This window comes from Capsicum annuum, chromosome 2 (genome assembly GCF_002878395.1).
Source record: "Capsicum annuum cultivar UCD-10X-F1 chromosome 2, UCD10Xv1.1, whole genome shotgun sequence".
Classification (NCBI taxonomy): Eukaryota; Viridiplantae; Streptophyta; class Magnoliopsida; order Solanales; family Solanaceae; genus Capsicum; species Capsicum annuum.
This window is the reverse complement of record NC_061112.1, coordinates 124792631-124811687: the sequence shown is the minus strand read 5'-3', so window position 1 is coordinate 124811687 and position 19057 is coordinate 124792631. Positions and strand designations below refer to the sequence as shown.

General features: G+C 31.6%; 1 long non-coding RNA gene across 1 annotated transcript; it reads left to right on the top strand.

The window, feature by feature from the left end:
- Positions 1 to 4717: 4717 nt before the first annotated feature.
- On the top strand, positions 4718 to 6136 carry LOC107861167. The gene is made up of 2 exons (XR_001671758.2): positions 4718 to 4865; positions 5281 to 6136. It is a non-coding gene; the product is annotated as an uncharacterized LOC107861167 (long non-coding RNA).
- The last annotated feature ends 12921 nt before the right edge of the window (positions 6137 to 19057 follow it).

The following is a 19057-nucleotide window of genomic DNA, read 5'->3' as shown; positions in this document are numbered from 1 at the left end:
TTGGAATGATAAACAAAAATGAGAAATTTAAAAGAAAAAATCCTTTGGACCACAAAAATTTGGCCACACTAGTAAAAAGTCATGTCCACACTATAAACTAGTTAGTTTTTAGACCTTTTTGCCACTTTCTTCCTAAATTTAAATTTATAAGACTATTTTATTTATTATCATTTCCCAATACATTGAAAATTATTTCAATATATGAGAATGAACAATTTATGTATTCTATTTTTAATTATTCAATTTTTTAGTTAACAATGACATAATTAAATAATTGTCAAATATAGTAGTGTGTAATTAAGAAAGCAAAAATTAATCAATACAAATTTATTTATTAGTCGTTAATTTATAATTTGTAAAATAAATATATGAGATCCTTGTAAACATTCTTTTTTATCACTCAAAGTGTAAATATACATATGGGATTATTTCCCACAATGGCAGATCTAGAGTCGATTGAAGTTATATATTTAGTACAAAATCATTTTAGCCAAGCTTCTTAACTTTGTGTTAAGAAAACTCACTTATATGTATATACTAGATGTTGAGGGTCCGTGCTATATAGATTATTTTTTGATCTCAATTTATGTGACACAAATAAAATTTAGATAATTAATCATATTTTAATATATTTTTAGATATTTTAAGTTGTTAACTATTGTAATTTTTAATACTTTTTATGTAATTTTTAAATAATATATGTTACTCTCCTTGTTCAAACTTTTTTGGCATTCATAGTCAATTATATTTTTAAAGTAATTTAAATTTTAAATTATCGTGATTTTTAATATTTTTTCTTCTATTCTCCTAATTAGAAGTGACATAGTAAAATTATTATAAAAAATACACGTGAAAAAAATTTAAGTGGGCTCATATAAGACGCCAAGTTAATTTAAAAGATCAAGAGTTAAATTTATAATTTTATATCTATTTCATTTTATATTAAATATTATTAATTTTTTAATACTTAGATGACTTATAATAATTAATTATGGATAATATAGCAAAATTACTACTGAAGCAGCTGAAACAGTCATGTCATTAATGTCTATTTTACTTTATTTATTAAATATTATTATTTTAATACATAAATAACTTATAATAATTAATTAGGGTGACATAGTAAAATTACGATTAAAGCAGCTGAAGCAGACATGTTGACCATGAGCAGTCTGCTTCAGCTGCTTTATTGTCACTTATTATATAGGAGAATTACTTTTAAAAAATACCCGTGAATTTTTTTTAAGAGGGACTCATATTAGTCGTCAAGTTAATTTAAAACATGAAGAGTTAATTTTTATTTTATATTAATTTTTTAATACTTAAATGACTTATTTAACTAAGGGTGATACGGTAAAATTATGGTTAAAGCAGCTAACAACAGTCATGTCATAAATCTCTATTTTATGTTTTCTAATTAAATATTATTAATTTTTTAATATGTAAATGACTTATAATATTTAATTAGGGATATAATAATTAATTAGGGAATGATATAGTAAAATTACGATTGAAGCAGCAGAAACAGACATGTCATAAATATCTATTTTATTTTTTATTAAATATTATTTTACCTTTTCTAATCAAACATTGTTAATTTTGTAATATGTAATGACTTATAACATGTAATTAGGGGTCTAATAATTAATTAGAGATGATATATAAAATTACGATTGAAGCAACTGAAGCAGACATACCATTAATGTCTATTTTAATTCTCTTATTAAATATTATTAATTTTCTAATACATAAATAACTTATAATAATTAATTGGGGGTGATACAGTAAAATCACAGTTGAAGCAGTTGAAGCAGGCATGTCGATCTCTTGCCTGCTTCAGCTGCTTATTCCTTGTTATTATATAGAGAATATAAGATTTTTTCCGATTGAAGTTTTTTCATGCTAGTTCGATTTTACGACTACTTTTAATGAATATGAAAATTAGTGAATGAATTTAGAGTTTTAATAATCAAATATTTTGGCATGCTTAAAATTTTGTTACTTTACATTTTTTTTATAGATGGATATACTAACAAAATACGTCGTAGCTAAATGTAAAAATTTATTTTGCTAAACAATTCAACAATAATTTTTTGTTTCCATAGCATTCGTAGAAATAAATGTGGCTAAAATTTATTTACCATTTTTTCACGGTCTATGATTCAGAATTTATACTGATTGGTATGAAATTTATTATGTTGTAGACTTTAATTATAATGAAACATTTATTTTACAAGAAATATCTTTCAAATGTACTAGTAAAATTCGGTAAGATCGAGTCAAATCAAATGATTAACACATTTAATTATCTTAGATCGATGATGTTTGATTTTACAATAAAGATTGTTCAATCACTATATAGACAAAATATCTCGCTCTTAAATGTGACCTTTTTTAGTTTTTAGTGTTGGTACAACAAATTTCTTACTCATAATAAAAAGTAATTATTAGCTACAAAGTTTTATTAAAAATTATTTCACCATAACAAATGGATATGGAACTTGAAGCAAAATTATTTAGAACTTGAAACAAAATTACTTATTTAGTTACATTATTTTGCTTGGAGTAATCTATTGTATCTAAAAAGTTAGTATTGTTGTTGTAATTTTACTATGACAGAGACATGTCAAGCTATACTTGTACGAGAGCATCCTTTTACTGATAAAAAATAAGAGTAGATTCCACTTTTAAGCAGTTAATGATTAATGTGTGTAATTTTTCTATATCACTTTTACTCCTCTTATGTCTTCTTTAAAAAAATTATTATGAAATTGAACCAATAGTTTCGATGAGTAATTAATTCTCATTTTTATTTTAATAATTTTTTAAAAAATAATTGAGGTATGAAAAATTGTGGAACTACACTAAGCATGTTGCAGGTGAAAATTAAAAGAATTGAAAAATTGAATAGCTGAAATCAAAGATAGGTAAAATTTATCTGTTATTACTTAACATTGATTCTATCATATAAAAAATTGGTTTCAATTTTTTAAAAACATAAACTCCTTTTAACTTTAAAATATAATATATTTATGATATAAAAGTATTCTATCTTTAAGATTTAGTACACAAAAATTATTTTATTTATTTGTTTAAAAGATGTTTACAAAATTTACTATTCAACTACATATATTGGTGCAGAAAATAATCAAATACATTTTCTTCAATATTAATAATATTAAATTAAAATTATTAAAACAAAACTAAGGAAAGCAAGTGTAACATTGTATACCCCCAACAAGTTGTGTTAAGAAGTAAAATATTAGAGATGTTTCTAATATCATCCCGAATCTACAATATATTAAAAGTGTGAAGTGTCTTACAAATATTGTTTGAATTTTTTGTCCTTCATTAAAAATTTATGTTTTAGATAAAATCGTCTTTTCACTATTTTTTCTAATATTTAAGAGTTAAAAATTAATTAAATATATTTATGCTAAAACATTTCCTTATATAGAAGTAATCAGAATTAATGACAACCAATATTATTAGTTTAAAAATTCTAAATCAATTAAATTTGATTTTCAGAAGATTTGAAAAATCTAGAAATAAATATAAAAGCGTCATAATAAGAAAAAGTTAAGAAGTGCCAAATTTTAAAAGTTTTATGTACATAATCAATGATTTTGTAAGGTTTTGACTTTAAAAATAAGGAAAGATTTTAAATATAGAAAAAAAAGAAAAATAAACCATTTTTTTATCCTTTGACAGCAAGGGAAGAGGTATTGCGTGGAAAACGCAAAAGTGATGATCTATCAATCATTTAGAACTTCTGGTGGTAGAATATCTATGTGTCTATACTAAAATATATGTTTATATTTACATTATTATATTAAAGTATGAAGGATCTTTGAAAAATGATTTGAATTTTTTACACTTTATTAAAAATTCTGCAATAGATAAAACTATTTAATTTTAAATAAATAAATATTACATGTGCAAGACACGTGCGGTTACACTAGTGTAATTAATTTGTTTTGGACCTCTATTATATTTTTGATATGATTTAGCAAAATTCAAATGAAATTTACTTTTTAATTAACTTGATATCATCCATTTCCTTTCTTTTTATGTCTCAATATTTACTTCTTGTAATTTTATGTAATTGCTCGTATTTTTATTTTTTAATTCCTTATTTTTTTATTCATTTAGTAAAACTAATTAACTGTATTACTATTTTAATTTTTGAATTAAAATAGAATTACGTTGTTGAATGAGGTTATAGACTCATATATCCTTGTCTTTTGAATTATATTTAATTAAGTTACGTGAAAATTTATTGAATAATATGTATTAATTATTTTTAAAATTAGTTACAAATACATATTTATTTATGTACTTTTGATAAAAATAATAAATGCACCTTAAATTCATTAATTATTCTTGTATAAATCAATTTTAGCTGTTCAATAAGTTTAGGGAATAGAAAAAAGTTACTACATTTATTAAGAAAATTTGGAGGGAATTTATTTGAAAAAATATGGTAAAATCTAAAATAAGGCTATGAAACTCTTATCACAATTATGGTTAAATTTGGGCCAAAAATTGTGGCCATTTAGCAATTTCCAAAAAATAGCACAAGAAAAATTGAAAACAAAACTTTACCAGTCAAGAACTGAACTGTAATAGCCAATTTATTTTAATGAAGGATTAATTAGTAATTTTAACCAATTATTACTATGAACTAATAGAGTTGAAAGCAAGCCAAGAGCCTACTGTTTCCCTTCAATTTCATGCTAAAAATAGTTTATATAGAACTTTAGGGCTATTTTTTTTATCTCATTATTTTGAAGGAGACAACAAACTGCGTGGAAAAGAGGAAAAAACAACAACAAGAGAGTACCCAATCCTCGTGAAGTGATAAGGTATGAAACTTTTTTTGTTGTTCTTTGGCATAGAATTCTGAAAACAGTGACTGCTCAAAACGGCAAATAGTGTGTATTTGATTTTCTTCATGGTGGGTAAGTTGTCTTCTACTGAGGTGAAGGAACAAGAATTGATTAATTTTGATTAGTTAGTGGAAAAAAAATAAAGAAGAGAAAGGAAGCACAACATGCTTGCTTTAACTTCATGTTGCCGCCACTTCAAACAATTAGACAAAGAGGGAATATTTATAATGAGGCACTGACTAGGTAGTGATGAGAAATTGCTGGTTTCAGTAATAATTTTTAGGGTAGAATATTAACAGTGACAATATCGATATTGGGCATGAATGTTAGGAAGATTGGGACTTAATCCCGAATAGCATAATTGATATCATTATTTAATATTTTTGTATAGACTGAAGTCATTGGAGGCTATTTGATTGGTGTTCTATGAATTGCAAAGTTGGTGAACTTGTCATTAGCGAGGTAAGTGAGACTTTAAGCTTTGGTATTTGCTTTTCAAACATGATTTATAAGACAATGTATTTTTCTGCCTTGTCCATGTGTTGGGACAGGCGTGTGCTTGATAGAATTGATGGTCTTTGATCAACCACGGATATGTATTTGTTAAGTATATTGAGAATCATTTAATGGGTAGTTGTGAGGTGATGTTGGGATTTTGAATATATTTACTAGGAGAGTACTTGTGCCGTAATATGTTAGGGGCATATCTATGTTGCCTTTAATATGTTAGGGGCCTAGCACTTGTTGTCATGATATATTTACTAAGGGCATACATGTGCTGTTGTAATATGTTAGGGGCATACCTATGCCGCCGTAATATGTTAAGGGCCTTGTAGTTGCTGCCGTAGTATACTTTTGGGGCATTATATGTGCTACCGTTGCCTTGTCGGGGTGCTAGGATGATCACCTACACTACCGTTTATGACAAGACGTGAGAGTGGATTGAGTTGAGAGATACATAATGACTTTTGAAACATTTGTTGGACCTTATTGAGCATTATATTATAAGATATATGTTGTACATATCGTTTATTTGGTCTTTGTGGTTTGTATATTCTAACACTTATTTCAGGATATTAAAGTAGCGAGTCGAGGATCTTACTGGGTTGTATTTATATATAGCCCACTCCTTACTTGCATGTCTATGCAAATAATGTTGTGGAGGCTGAGACTACGGGCCGAAAAGTTCGTTGTGTAAATTCTGTTGCTGAGGTGAGCCTCCACATTATTCGTGGAGGCTATCATTTTCACTCTATCTATTTTTATTATTTATTTATTTTCTTGGATTTGCATGTCCGATAATTGAACTCATGTAATTCTATTAGATGCTCCATGATCTTAATGTGGGATTTGGGCTAGATAATTAGTATCTAATTGATCGTTGAATTAATTAATTGATTATGGAGTTTGTTGAATTATCATCCCCTATTTATTAATCTTATTGAAGAGTTTGGGGTTATATATATATCCTATCTCAATGCTTATATAATAAGGTAAGTGAAAGGATGTTTGGTTCGCCCGACAAATGGTGTTAAAGGGTGCCACTCACATCTAGGGGTTATTTTGGAATGCAACAAAGTTGGTATCAGAGCCTAGGCTTTACGTCCGAGGCCATGGAGTAGTGTTTGATAGAGTCTTGTTCATGAGTATGTAGACGTCCATACTTATGACCCTGACGCTATCGAACATGTAAGATGTTTTCCCTTCTTCTTTTCCTTATTCGTGCATTAAGCTGAATCAAGTCGCACCTTGAAATGTTCCTTTTCGCAGACGGCTAAGAGATGCATATGTACCTCTGCTAGATGACATAATTGACTTAGATGTTTTTATAATATATATACAACTCAGAGAGAAACTGAGTATATGAAATAATATGTGCATGATTGTAATTGAGATTGGACTGGTTGTACAATTGGGGATACCTCTATTTACAACTAAACCTCGAGAAAAAAATAATTATAGAACTTTGGAATTAAGAGAGGCACATATAAAGTATAACGCCTTAAAAGTGAGTAATTTTGTTCATGGGAAAGAATAATGAATCTATGCAAATGGTAATTGATAATAGAAAAATGATTTGGAGCTTTATGAGGAGTTAATATCTTTTCCTTTTATCCATGTTTTGCATGATTTATGCCTTCAGTTACATGTTGTTATATGTTATTCTAAAATAAACTTGTGATATAGATTCGTGAGCAAAAACAGAAGGATCGATGAAAAAAATGGATAATCTGAATACTTGTATCAGAACTTGATATGGTTAGCGTAAAATTAAAAAAAATAGCATCTATGAAATTAGCTAAAGTCAATACTAATCATAATGGACTAGATGCATGAGTATGGACTTGTTATCGACTTAGAGAAGGCCTATGATAGAGTTTCCAGGGAGATTCTTTGGAGGTGTTTGGAGGCTAGAGGTGTGCCTATTGTGTATGTTAGGGCGATTAAGGATATGTATGACGGAGCCAAGACTCGGGTTAGGACGGGAGGAGAGGACTCTGAGCACTTTCCCGTCTTGATGGGGTTACATCAAGATTCGACTCTTAGTCCATTTATTTTTACCTTGGTGTTGGATGTTTTGACGAGGTACATTCAACGCGAGGTGCCTTATTGTTTGCTTTTTGCTGATGATATAGTTTTGATTGATGAGACACGTAGTAAATTTAATGCTAAATTGGAGGTTTGGAGGCAAACTCTGGAGTCTAATGGGTTTAGGTTGAGTAGGTCCTAGACAGAGTATTTAGAGTGTAAGTTCAGCGAGGTATCTCATGAGTCCGATGTGATAGTTAAGCTTGACACTCATTCTATTAGTAAGAGAGATAGTTTCAAGTATCCTGGGTCTATGATTCAAGAGAATAGAGAGGCCGACGAAGATGTCACTCATCGGATTGAGGTAGGGTGGATGAAATGGAGGCTCGCCTCTTGAATCTTGTGTGACAAAAAGGTACCTCTAAAACTTAAAGGCAAGTTCTATAAAGTGGTGGTTAGACTGACTTTGTTGTATGGGGTGGAGTGTTGGCCTGTTAAAAAGGCCCACATCCTGAAGATGAAGGTGGCAGAAATGAGAATGCTTAGGTGGATGTACTAGGAAAGATAGGATTAGAAATGAAGTTATTCGAGATAAGGTGGGAGTGACTTTGGTGGAAGCCAAGATGAGGGAAACTAGGTTGAGATGGTTTGGTCATGTGATGAGGAGGAGCGTGAATGCCCCAGTGCGGAGGTGTGAGAGGTTGGCTAGGGATGATTTCAAGCAAGGTAGAGGTAGATCGAAGAAATATTGGGGGGGGGGGGGGTGATTAGACATGATATGGAGCAGCTCCAGCTTACCGAGGACATGACCCTGGATAGGAAGTTGTGGAGGAGAATAATTAGGGTAGAAGGTTAGTTTGAGTTTAGGATATTGTATTTTTTGGTGTGTTTCTTGGAGTATCTTGCTTATAGTATTATTGGATATGCTAATTTCTGTTGTATCTTGTTCTTTTCCTATTCTTACTATTACTATACCCTATCTTGTATCTTGTTCTTTTACTATTCCTAATATTGCTATTTCTTATCATAGAATGTTTTATTTTGAGCGGGGGTCTATTGGAAACAACCTTTCTATCTCACATTTGAGGTAGTTGTATGGACTACGTATACTTACTTCCCCAGACCCCACTTGGTGGGAATATACTGGGTATGTTGTTGTTGTAGAAGATATGAGAATATTTTGTTGATAGAAGCATGTGCATATATTGAAGAGGGTTTTATGAACATCGAGCTAATACTATTAAACACGAGGATACTTTAGATATGTTTTTCACCCTTAGGTCATTTTCAACTGATAACTGATGTTGCTTTATCTTTTAACTTCTATATAGTTACTATCTTGAAACGGAAAAGGAAAAGTTAAAGTTTGTTAAAAAATTCGTCAAAAGATGTTTAGCATATAGATTGAAATTTTGACAAAAAAATGAACGAAAAAAATTATTAACTGTCCAATCCTACTGTTCACCTTCCTAATCATCTTACTGATAGAATTTTTACACTTTTGCCTCTTTAAAATGTTGTTTCTTCTTCTGTTGTAGCTAAATCTTTCTAAAATTCTTGGTTATATGCAAGAACACTTTGTTTTGATAGAATTTTTAAGATGAATTATTCCTGGATAGGTAGAACAGAGATCCCAATTATTGATGACATCATAAGTAATCATTTAGGCAAAAAAGTTTACAGTTCTCAGCTTAATATTCCTGCACCAAAAGACTACTCTTTCTCAACAAATGGATTCAACTTGTTGAATCAAAAGGTCTAGAAGAGCTAGAAACAATTGGATAGACCTATTAGTGGAAATATTCATTGCATACAGCCATACATTCTGATTCTATTGATATTTCCACCAATATTATGCCACTCACATTCATTGCATAATATTGGTGGAAATATTCGTTTTAATGTCATGCGCTGACACTTGATTACTAATAGAGACCAAAATTATGTCACCACAACATATAATCGAGAGAGTTCTAAACTTATCAGAACCTTAGATTATGAGATTACCAATTGAAGAACAATCCTCTAGTGTTAAAGACTCAAGAACCAAACAACTTTTTAAAAGCTAATAAAATAAGGTATGACATGAACATGAGCTAGACTTAGACATTTCAAGAATTGTAAACCTTTTGGTGATAGACTAAAGTAACAACAAATCAATTTAGACTACGAAGAGTTTCAATATTATTAGTAGAATCACATTGCATACATTCTGATTCTACTAATAATATTGAAACTCTTTGTAGTCTAAAATTGATCTATTGTTACTTTAGTCTATCACCAAAAGGTTTACGATTCTTGAAATGTCTAAGTCTAGCTCATGTTCACGGCATACCTTATTTTATTAAAAGGCTTATGAAAAGTTGTTGGTTCTCGAGTCTTTAACACAGGATGATTGTTCTTCAATTGGTAATCTCATAATCGAAGGTTCTGATAAGTTTAGAACTCTCTCGATTATACGTTGTGGTGACATAATTTTGGTCACTATTAGTAATCCAAGTGTCATCACATTACATTAAAATGAATATTTCCACCAATATGTCTATCCAATTGTATTTCTAGCTCTTCTAGACCTTTTCATGCAACAAGTTGAATCCATTTGTTGAGAAAGTGAGAGTACTCTTTTGCTGCAGGAATATAAAATTGAAAACTGTGAACTTTTTTGCCTAAATGACTACTTATGATGTTAGAAATAATTGGGATCTCTGCTCTACCTATCCAGGAACAATTCATTTTAAAAATTCTATCGAAACAAAGTGTTCTTTCATATAATCAAGAATTTTAAAAAGGTTTATCTACAACAGAAGAAGAAACAACATCTTTAAGAGGCAAAAATGTAAAAATTCTATCAATAAGATGATTAGGAAGGTGAACAGTAGGATAGGCAGGACATGGGACAATTACAACTTACAAAAGACATGACTCTTGATGGGAATGTGTGGAGGACATGGATTAAGGTAGAGGGTCAATAGGTAGTGTCAAATTTGTGTTGAATGTCTCTCAATATTGAGATTCTTTCCATTAAATAGAAAGTATTCAATATTACATTCCCAAAAATTCGTCCTTCCTATCCCTAAAGATCAACTACTCTATCCATGTGCATCTGCTATTGTATCCCTTATAATCTGCAATTCTATCTCTTTGATTACTACATCATATCTTTATAATTACAAATATACTATAATATATAATTACATCAATATATACAATATTCACTATTAATTCATGATCTTTGAGTTGTCCATCATTCTAACATCCCCCCTCAATTGATGTCAGTGGATCAAGAAGCATCAATTTGCCTACTAGAAACTGATGATGTTGTCTTGGCATAGATTTGGTAAACACATCAGCTATTTGAAGATCACTGAACACGTGTGGAAGAGTAATAAGTCTTTTATCTATAGCTTCTCGTATATAATGACAGTCTACTTCGATGTGGTTGGTTCTCTCATGATAAACCAGATTAGTAGCAATCTGAATAGCACTTGTATTATCGGTATGAAGAGGAGTCAGAGTAGATTGAAGAAATCCAATCTCAGCAAGTAATCCATGAAGCCATACAACATCAGAGCAAGCAGTAGACATAGATCGATATTCAATCTTTGTTGAAGATTTTGAGACATGATCTTGTTTCTTAATCTTTCAAGATATCAAGGAATCTCCAAGAAACATGCACTAACCAATAACTGAACGACGGATATCGGGACATCCCACCCATTCAGAATCACTAATAGTATTAATAAGAATGGGAGAACCACTAAGAAAGAATAATTCATGATTGGATGTTCCTAGGAGATACCGAATGATGCAACGTATAACCATCAAATAGAGATGACGAGGAGCTTGCATAAATTGACTAACTTGTTGAACTGCAAAAAGATATCAGGCTGGGTAACAATAAGGTAATTTAAGCTCCCATCTAATTGCCAAAACGTAGTTGGATCAAGAAGAAGATCACCTTTCTCACGATGATACTTTACGTTCAATTCTAATGGAGTATCTACAGAGGAGGAATCTTGAAGACCAGCCAAAGAAATCAGATCCTGAGCATATTTGTGTTGGTTTAGAAAAACACTTGAAGAATCACTATGAACTTCCAATCCCAAAAAATATGTATGAGTACCAAGATCTTTCATATGAAAAGAATCCTTAAGCTGCATCTAGAGGCTAGTGATTAGTGAAGAATCAGTTTTTGTAATAATAATGTCATCTACATATACTAAAAGAAGAATACAGGTTATAGATGATTTTTGAAGAAATAAAGATGAGCCATAGTTGCTCTGCTCAAAAGAGAATCGTAGCAAAGTAGACAGAAATTTGTCAAACCAAACTCTGGGGGCTTGTTTTAATCTGGGCGCTTGTTTTAATCCATACAAAGACCTCTTATAATGTAGGCAAGGAGAACAAACCTGGTAGAGGTTTCATATAAATATCCTTTTTGAGATCACCATGAAGAAAAACCTTTTTGACATCCATTTGCTGAAGAGTCCAGTTCTATGAAGAAGTAATGATAATAATAGTTTGCACCATAGTCATTTTTTCTACCGGTGCAAAATTCTCCTCATAGTTCACACCATACTCTTGTCTGTTTCCAAGAACAACCAACCGAGCTTTGTACCGATGAAGAGTTCCATCAGAATAAATTTTAATTGAATAAACCCATTTGCATCCAATTGGATGGACATTTGAAGGACATTAAACAATATCCCATGTGTCATTTTATTTAAGAGCCAAAAGTTCTTCCTCCATTGCTTTTCGCCAATATTCATGCTTGGAAGCTTGTGAGTAACAAGTTGGAACAGAAATGGTGGATAAAGCAGATGAAAATCCATACCAATTAGGACTACGAGATACTCTGGTATATTACCAAGTGGGATTAAGAGGAGCAGGACTTGAAGAATTCTGAGATTGTAGTTGTGGAGCAGTTTCAGGTGGTGGATCAATATCAGGAGGGGGTAAAGTTGCCCGCCGACGTTCATACACAAATATAGGGATGAACCTGTTAGAAGAAGATGACAAATCCTTAGAAGTAGAAAGAAGAGGAGAAATAGGAGATGATTCAACATGAGTAGGAAAGAAATACTGATTCTCAAAGAAAACTACATTTCTAGAAACATGAAATTTATTAGAACATGGATCATAATAGAGAAAACCTTTCCACGAAGTACTATAACCCATAAAAACACATTTAGTAGACTGAATAGAAAGTTTATTGCGTTGAGAAGGAGGAAGATACATAAAACAAATACAACCAAATTTATGAAAATTATCATAGCTAGGATTTTTGTGATAAAGACGAAAATATGAAGATTCAAGATTTAACTCTTTAGATGGTAGTCTATTAATTAAGTAAACAGTAGTAGACAAGGCTTCCACCCAATATTTAGATGGAACAGAGGACTCAGTCAATAAAGTACGAGTGACATTTAAAATATGACGATTTTTACGTTCAACAACCCCATTTTGTTGTGGTGTATATGGATAAGAGTGTTGTGAGACAATTCCTTTTTCAAGATTTTTTTTTGAATTTATAAGACATATATTCTCCACCAGAATTAGATCTTAATAATTTGATGCAAGTAGAAAATTGACTCTCAATATAGGCCAAAAATGTCTTGAATATAGAAAATACCTCAGATTTGAAATGAAGAAAATATACCTACATAAATCGACTATAATCATCTATAAATGTCACAAATTACGTGAAATAAGCATGAGAAACAATTGGTGAAACACTCAAAATATCACTATGAATGACATCAAAACACTTTGTAGAATAACTATCAAAATTAGGAAAAGGAAGAATTTTACATTTGGCCAATTTACAAGGAGAACATTCAAAGAAAGCAGTGGAAAATTGATTCCCAATAAACCAGAATTTGATAAATGAGACAATACAATAGAATTTGGATTTCCTAAGAATTTATGCCAAACCTCAGTCTTACTAGATGTAGAAGTACAAGCAAATGATAGAACACGAGGAATGAAAAAGTGTATAGGAAATAGTCATCCAACTTTAGGACCCTTTGCAATTATCATTCTCGAAATATGATCCTGCACAAGACAACCATTACAAGAAAAATTTACATCACAATTATTATCTACCAATTGTCCAACTGAAATAAGACTAGTGGAGAGCTTTGGTGACATAAGAACATTGTTGAAAGTTTTAGTAATATCCCCAACCTTTGTAATGGATAAATTACTATCATTGACAACTTGAATTTGTGATGGACCATGATACTTATGAATATTTTTTATCATACTCGCTGAGTTGGTCATATGCTTGGAAGCGCCAGAATCAACAAGACAAAAACTAGATGTAAGATCATTACCTTGTAGCCCCAAAACTGAAAAGGCTGACATGAACATTTGTTTTACCATTTTAGGAGTAAGAACTTGTCTCAAAGATGAGTTTTCAACAGTGAAACCATTTATCCCAGCTTGAAAAGCATGGACCTTATGGTTCTGAGGGCGTGTGGGACACTCCTTGATAATGTGTCCTTGTTATTTGTAATAATTACAAAACTTTCTACCATAATTGCTAGCAATATGACCACTCCTTGAAACTATAACATTGAGTTCTAGTCATATACCTACCATTTCCTTTACCTTGGGTAGAAAATGCAACAATAACATCATCAACTTGCTTGAAATCATTTTGTGTGACAAAATGCTTCTCTTCACGAAGTAATTCCCTAAAACAAACATCTAAGGAGGGAGATGAGTCACGATTCATCAAGTTAGAGCGAACACTCTCAAACTCAAAATGTAATTTCATCAAAAATTGGTCTCTCGTACGTTGCTCATGAACTGCCTGAATTACAGAAAGAGATTCGATTGGTATTTTGGCATAAATAATATCTGTAAATTTAGCTCATAAATTTTGAAATCCAGAAAAATAATCCTGAACGGATTGATCTCCTTGAGAGTAATTAGCAATTTCATACTCTAACTGAAAGTGTCTTGTGCTATTGTCTTGGTGGTAAACCTTTTGTAAATAATCCCACATAGCCTTACCAGTCTTGTAAGGACTGAGATTAAGAACAATAAGAGGGTTAATTGACATAGAAAGCCATGTCATCACACGAGCATCCTTAATCTTCCATTCACCTAACTTAGTAGGATCAGTAGGAGCAGAGTTGCTTCTATCTATATGCCCCCGTAGTTCTTTTTTGGTGATAAATAATTTAAATTGAAATTCCCAAGAAGATTAATTTTTTCCTGTGAAGCAAATATTGAAGGATTCAAATTAATGTAAAGCCATGTTCTTGAATAGCTATAAAAATGAGAAACACTACAACTCAATAAAGAAAACAACCAGAATGACCAAGATAAAAATTCTAAGATCTTGACGAACCCTTAACACAATTAAAATTTTCAGCAAAAATTGAAATGAACCAAGATGGACTCTATGAAACTAGATAGCCAAGAGAAGGCTCTGATACCATGTCAAATTTGTGCTGAATGTTTCTCAATGTTAAGAGTCTTCCCATTAAATAGGAAGTATTCAAAGATTACATTCCCAAAAATCTGTCTTTCGTATCTCTAAAGATTAGCTACTATATCCATTTGGATCCACTATTGTATCCTTATAATTTGTTATTCTATCTCTTTGATTACTACATTATATATCTATAATTACAAATATAATACAATATATAATTATATTAATATATGCAACAATCACTATTAATTTATGATCTTTGAGTTGTCCATCATGCTAACAGGTAGGAGTACATTTGTAATAGTAGGGAAGAGTGCTTTGTTTGTATATGTCCTATAGCTAGTGTCTTGTAGCCTCTTCTTTATGGTGTTTTGGTGATGTCCATGATTTCGTATGTATAGTTTATAATGTTACTTTGTGGGTGTCTTGTTTTCTTTAATATCTAGCAATGTGATAACCCTTGTTGTTGTTTGCTTTTATATTTTTTATTTGTTATTTGTTATCTGTCCTGAGCAGGGCATCTATTGAAAACAACTTCTTTACTTCATCTAAGGTAGTGGTATGGACTATGTACACTTTACACTCCCCAAACCTTTATGGGAATACACTGAGTATGCTCTTTTTTAGCTTGATAACTTTGTATGATATCACCAAATATTACATAGGTTGTATTGAAACCTTATCTACAAATGGTCCCCAAATCTTACTGATCTATGACTAGATTGAGTCTAAAACATCAATTATAGAGACAGTATCATTTGAGTACAACTGATTACACCAAAAACATAAGAGTAGAATGCAGTTAAGCTTCATATTCTGTACACTATTCTTTATGCTCTCAAAATACCTAAAATTCCTCTCTTTCCATATTGCCTACCATATAGCAGCAGGGATAAGTCTCTATCTGTCTCTGTCCTTTGCTTGTGCTCCTGCTTCTTCCCATCTCTTTAAAGCCTCAGAGGCTTTTTTGGGCATAGTCCAGGAAATGCCTTTAAGACTAAAAAACATTCTCCATAATTGTTGAGTGTACTTGAAGTGTAGAAACAAATGGTTAACAGTCTCTAATGTTTCCCCACAAACAAAGCATCTAGAGCATAAAGTTATCCCTCTCTTCATAACATTATCTTGAGTTAGGACTGCTTCTTTGGCCAGCAACCAGACAAAGCATGATACTTTGTGTGGTATTATACTTTTCTAGATATGTTTCCATGGCCAATTTATATTCTGCTGATTTGCCTGATCCATCAACTTATAAGCTCTATTCACTTTGTATACTTCTCTATTGTTTTCTTTCCACCAAAAGATATCCTTCCCCTTTTAGAGTCCGTTAAATGGCTCCATTGTGTTCACAAATTCAGCTACCCTCTGAACTTCCCAGTCATTAAGCTGTCTCCTGAAGTTGAAGTTCCAGCCCTGCGTTGTCCATAAATCTTCTATATACCCTTGCTAAAATGTGACTAAGCCATAGATGTCAGGAAATAACTCTTCCAAGTTGCCTTTCTCATGCCAGTTATCCTTCCAGAACTTGGTCTTGGCCCCATCAAACACTTTCACCTTTGAGTTGCTTTTCACTTCATCCCATAGGTTCTTGATGGATTTCCAAAGGCTGACCCAATAGGGAGAAGTCACGACTTTAGTCATCCATTTGTCTTCTGCTACATATTTAGCCCTAATCACCCTTTTCCATAACAATTGGTTACCATTTGTATACTTCCATAACCATTTCATTCTAAGACCTTTACCTTTCAAGTTTAGGTTCTTAATCCCCAGACCACCATTCTTCTTCCCAGTTATCACTGATTTCTACTTTACCAAGTGAAATCCTTTCTTTTCTTTATTGCCCTGCCACAAAAATTTTCTCCTAATATTGTTCAACCTCTTGATCACCTTTACTGGGATGGGTAAAAGGGGCATCATGTAAGTTATAAGAGCGTCAAGTACTGAATTGATTAGTGTTAATCTTTCACCCATAGATAAGTATTGTGATTTCCTCCTAGCTAGTTTTTTCTCACACTTCTCAATTACACTATTCCATATATCTATGGATTTGGATTTAGCTCCCAAAAGTAATCCCAAGTATTTAGTTGGCAGAGTGCCAATTTCAGCACCAAGGATTATTTCTGACCAGCTCATATTGTTGACTTGATTAATAGGGTACATTAGGCTCTTTTTCCAATTAATATGCAAACCATAAACCCCTTCAAACAAAACCAAGATTACCCTTAAATGCTTAAGCTGATCTTCTTCAGCATCACAAAAGATAAGTGTGTCATCCACGTATTGAAAGTGTGCTACTTCCAGGCTGTCGACCCTTTCTCTGGCTACTTCAAACCCCTCATCCAACCTCTCAATTTTTTTGTCTTGATCATATTAGTCAATCCTTTCATAGCAATTAGGAAGAAGAAAGGTGAAAAAGGATCACCTTGCCTGAGTCCTCTCTGTGATTGAAAGAATCCAGAGTCCTCTCCGTGATTGAAAGAATTCTGCAGGAGAACCATTGACTAGAACTAAAAAGCTTACTGTTGAGATACATTACTTCATTCATTTCAACCACTTCTGCCCAAAACCCATCATTTCTAATACTTTCACAAGGTATCTCCAGTTAACATGGTCATATGCTTTCTCTATGTCCAGCTTGCAAAGAATACCTGAGTATGTTGTTGTTGTTGAACCTAGAAATTTCTTCCTTAATTTTACTGTTAACCTTTTATTTCCCTTCTTATTTTAGACTCTAATCAATTAATTATGGAAAAAAATAGAATATCTAATCCTATATTTAAATATGATACAAAGAAGACAAATATCAATTTTATTCTTAAATAAGGAAATAATTAATCTAGATGACAACAGGTTATTTTTGAAGGTTGGATATTTACCATCCCTCCTGGTTCCATCAATATGACATCAATAACATCCTCTGGTGTTGACATTAATACCCAACTCCTCATGCTCAAATTTTCTTGAAATATTTCATCGTATGACCTTTTCTTAGTGAAAGTTTCCATAAGCATAATGCCATAGCTATACACATCACATCTTCTAGAAACTAATCCTATTGATCTATAATCTGATCCATGTTACCAGAGAAAATTGAAGAAAAAGTGTCTTGTAAGTCTTGAATGAAGGATTGGTGACATTAACCAACTTAAATGGTCAAACATAATTAGAAAACTTGATTAAGTTAATTATTGACTTGATTAATATTTTTAAAACTTTTTAATCTTTTCAAAAATACAAATCAACCCATACCCCTCTTCTTTAAATCAATCTACTCTCTCATCTCTCTCTCGATAGTCTCTCAACTCTCTCCCAACCAATAGTTCTACAAAATTTCTCCCTTTAAGCTCCGGTGATAAATAACTTGGTGAGTTCCTTTTTGACTTTCAACCATAAATCGATGTGAATAAACAGAGGAACTTGAGCCAATTTCTCCTGCGACAACAACTTTGAGTTCTTCGTCGTCCCATTTCTTCTGTCACAGGCAAAAAATTATAACTTGAGCCAACTTCTCTGTTGGTTAACAATTTCAATATTCCTTTCTTAAATTTGAAATTTGGACTGAATAAAACACTAATTTCTGGCATTTCTTCTCTACTCTTTTTCGTGTGAAATATAATTTTTTGTTGTTATTATAGTTCTTGTTGTCGAACTGTTGATTCAATTTGTTGGTGATTTTTGGTCATCGTTGATGTTCTTAGTGTGCGTGTGTTGTGTTGCTGTTGCTGGATTGATTTGGGTTTTTTCTTGGTAGAAATGGTGATGCAATGATTAACCATCAGATGTAACAGATTAATCATCTGATGCAATAAATTAGCCATTTGAAGCAATAGATTAGTCATCTGATGCAACAGATTAACCATCTAATGGAATAGATTAACCATCTGATCCAATAGATAAAACATGTGATGCAACAAATTAAACATCTAATGCAACAGATGAATACAATAGATCATTCATCTGTTGCGACAGATGACTCTTCTGTTTGGAAGAAATCTAAAAAATATTAATCCAATAGAAGATCATTTGGCAACAAATGAGTGATCTATTTCAACATATGTGTGGCCTATTTTTATTATTTCCAATGGATTATTCATCCGTTACAATAGGTTGCTTATATGCTGCAACAGATATCCTACCTGGTGCAATAGATGAGTGATTTATTTTTATTGTCTCCAACGGATTACTCATCCAC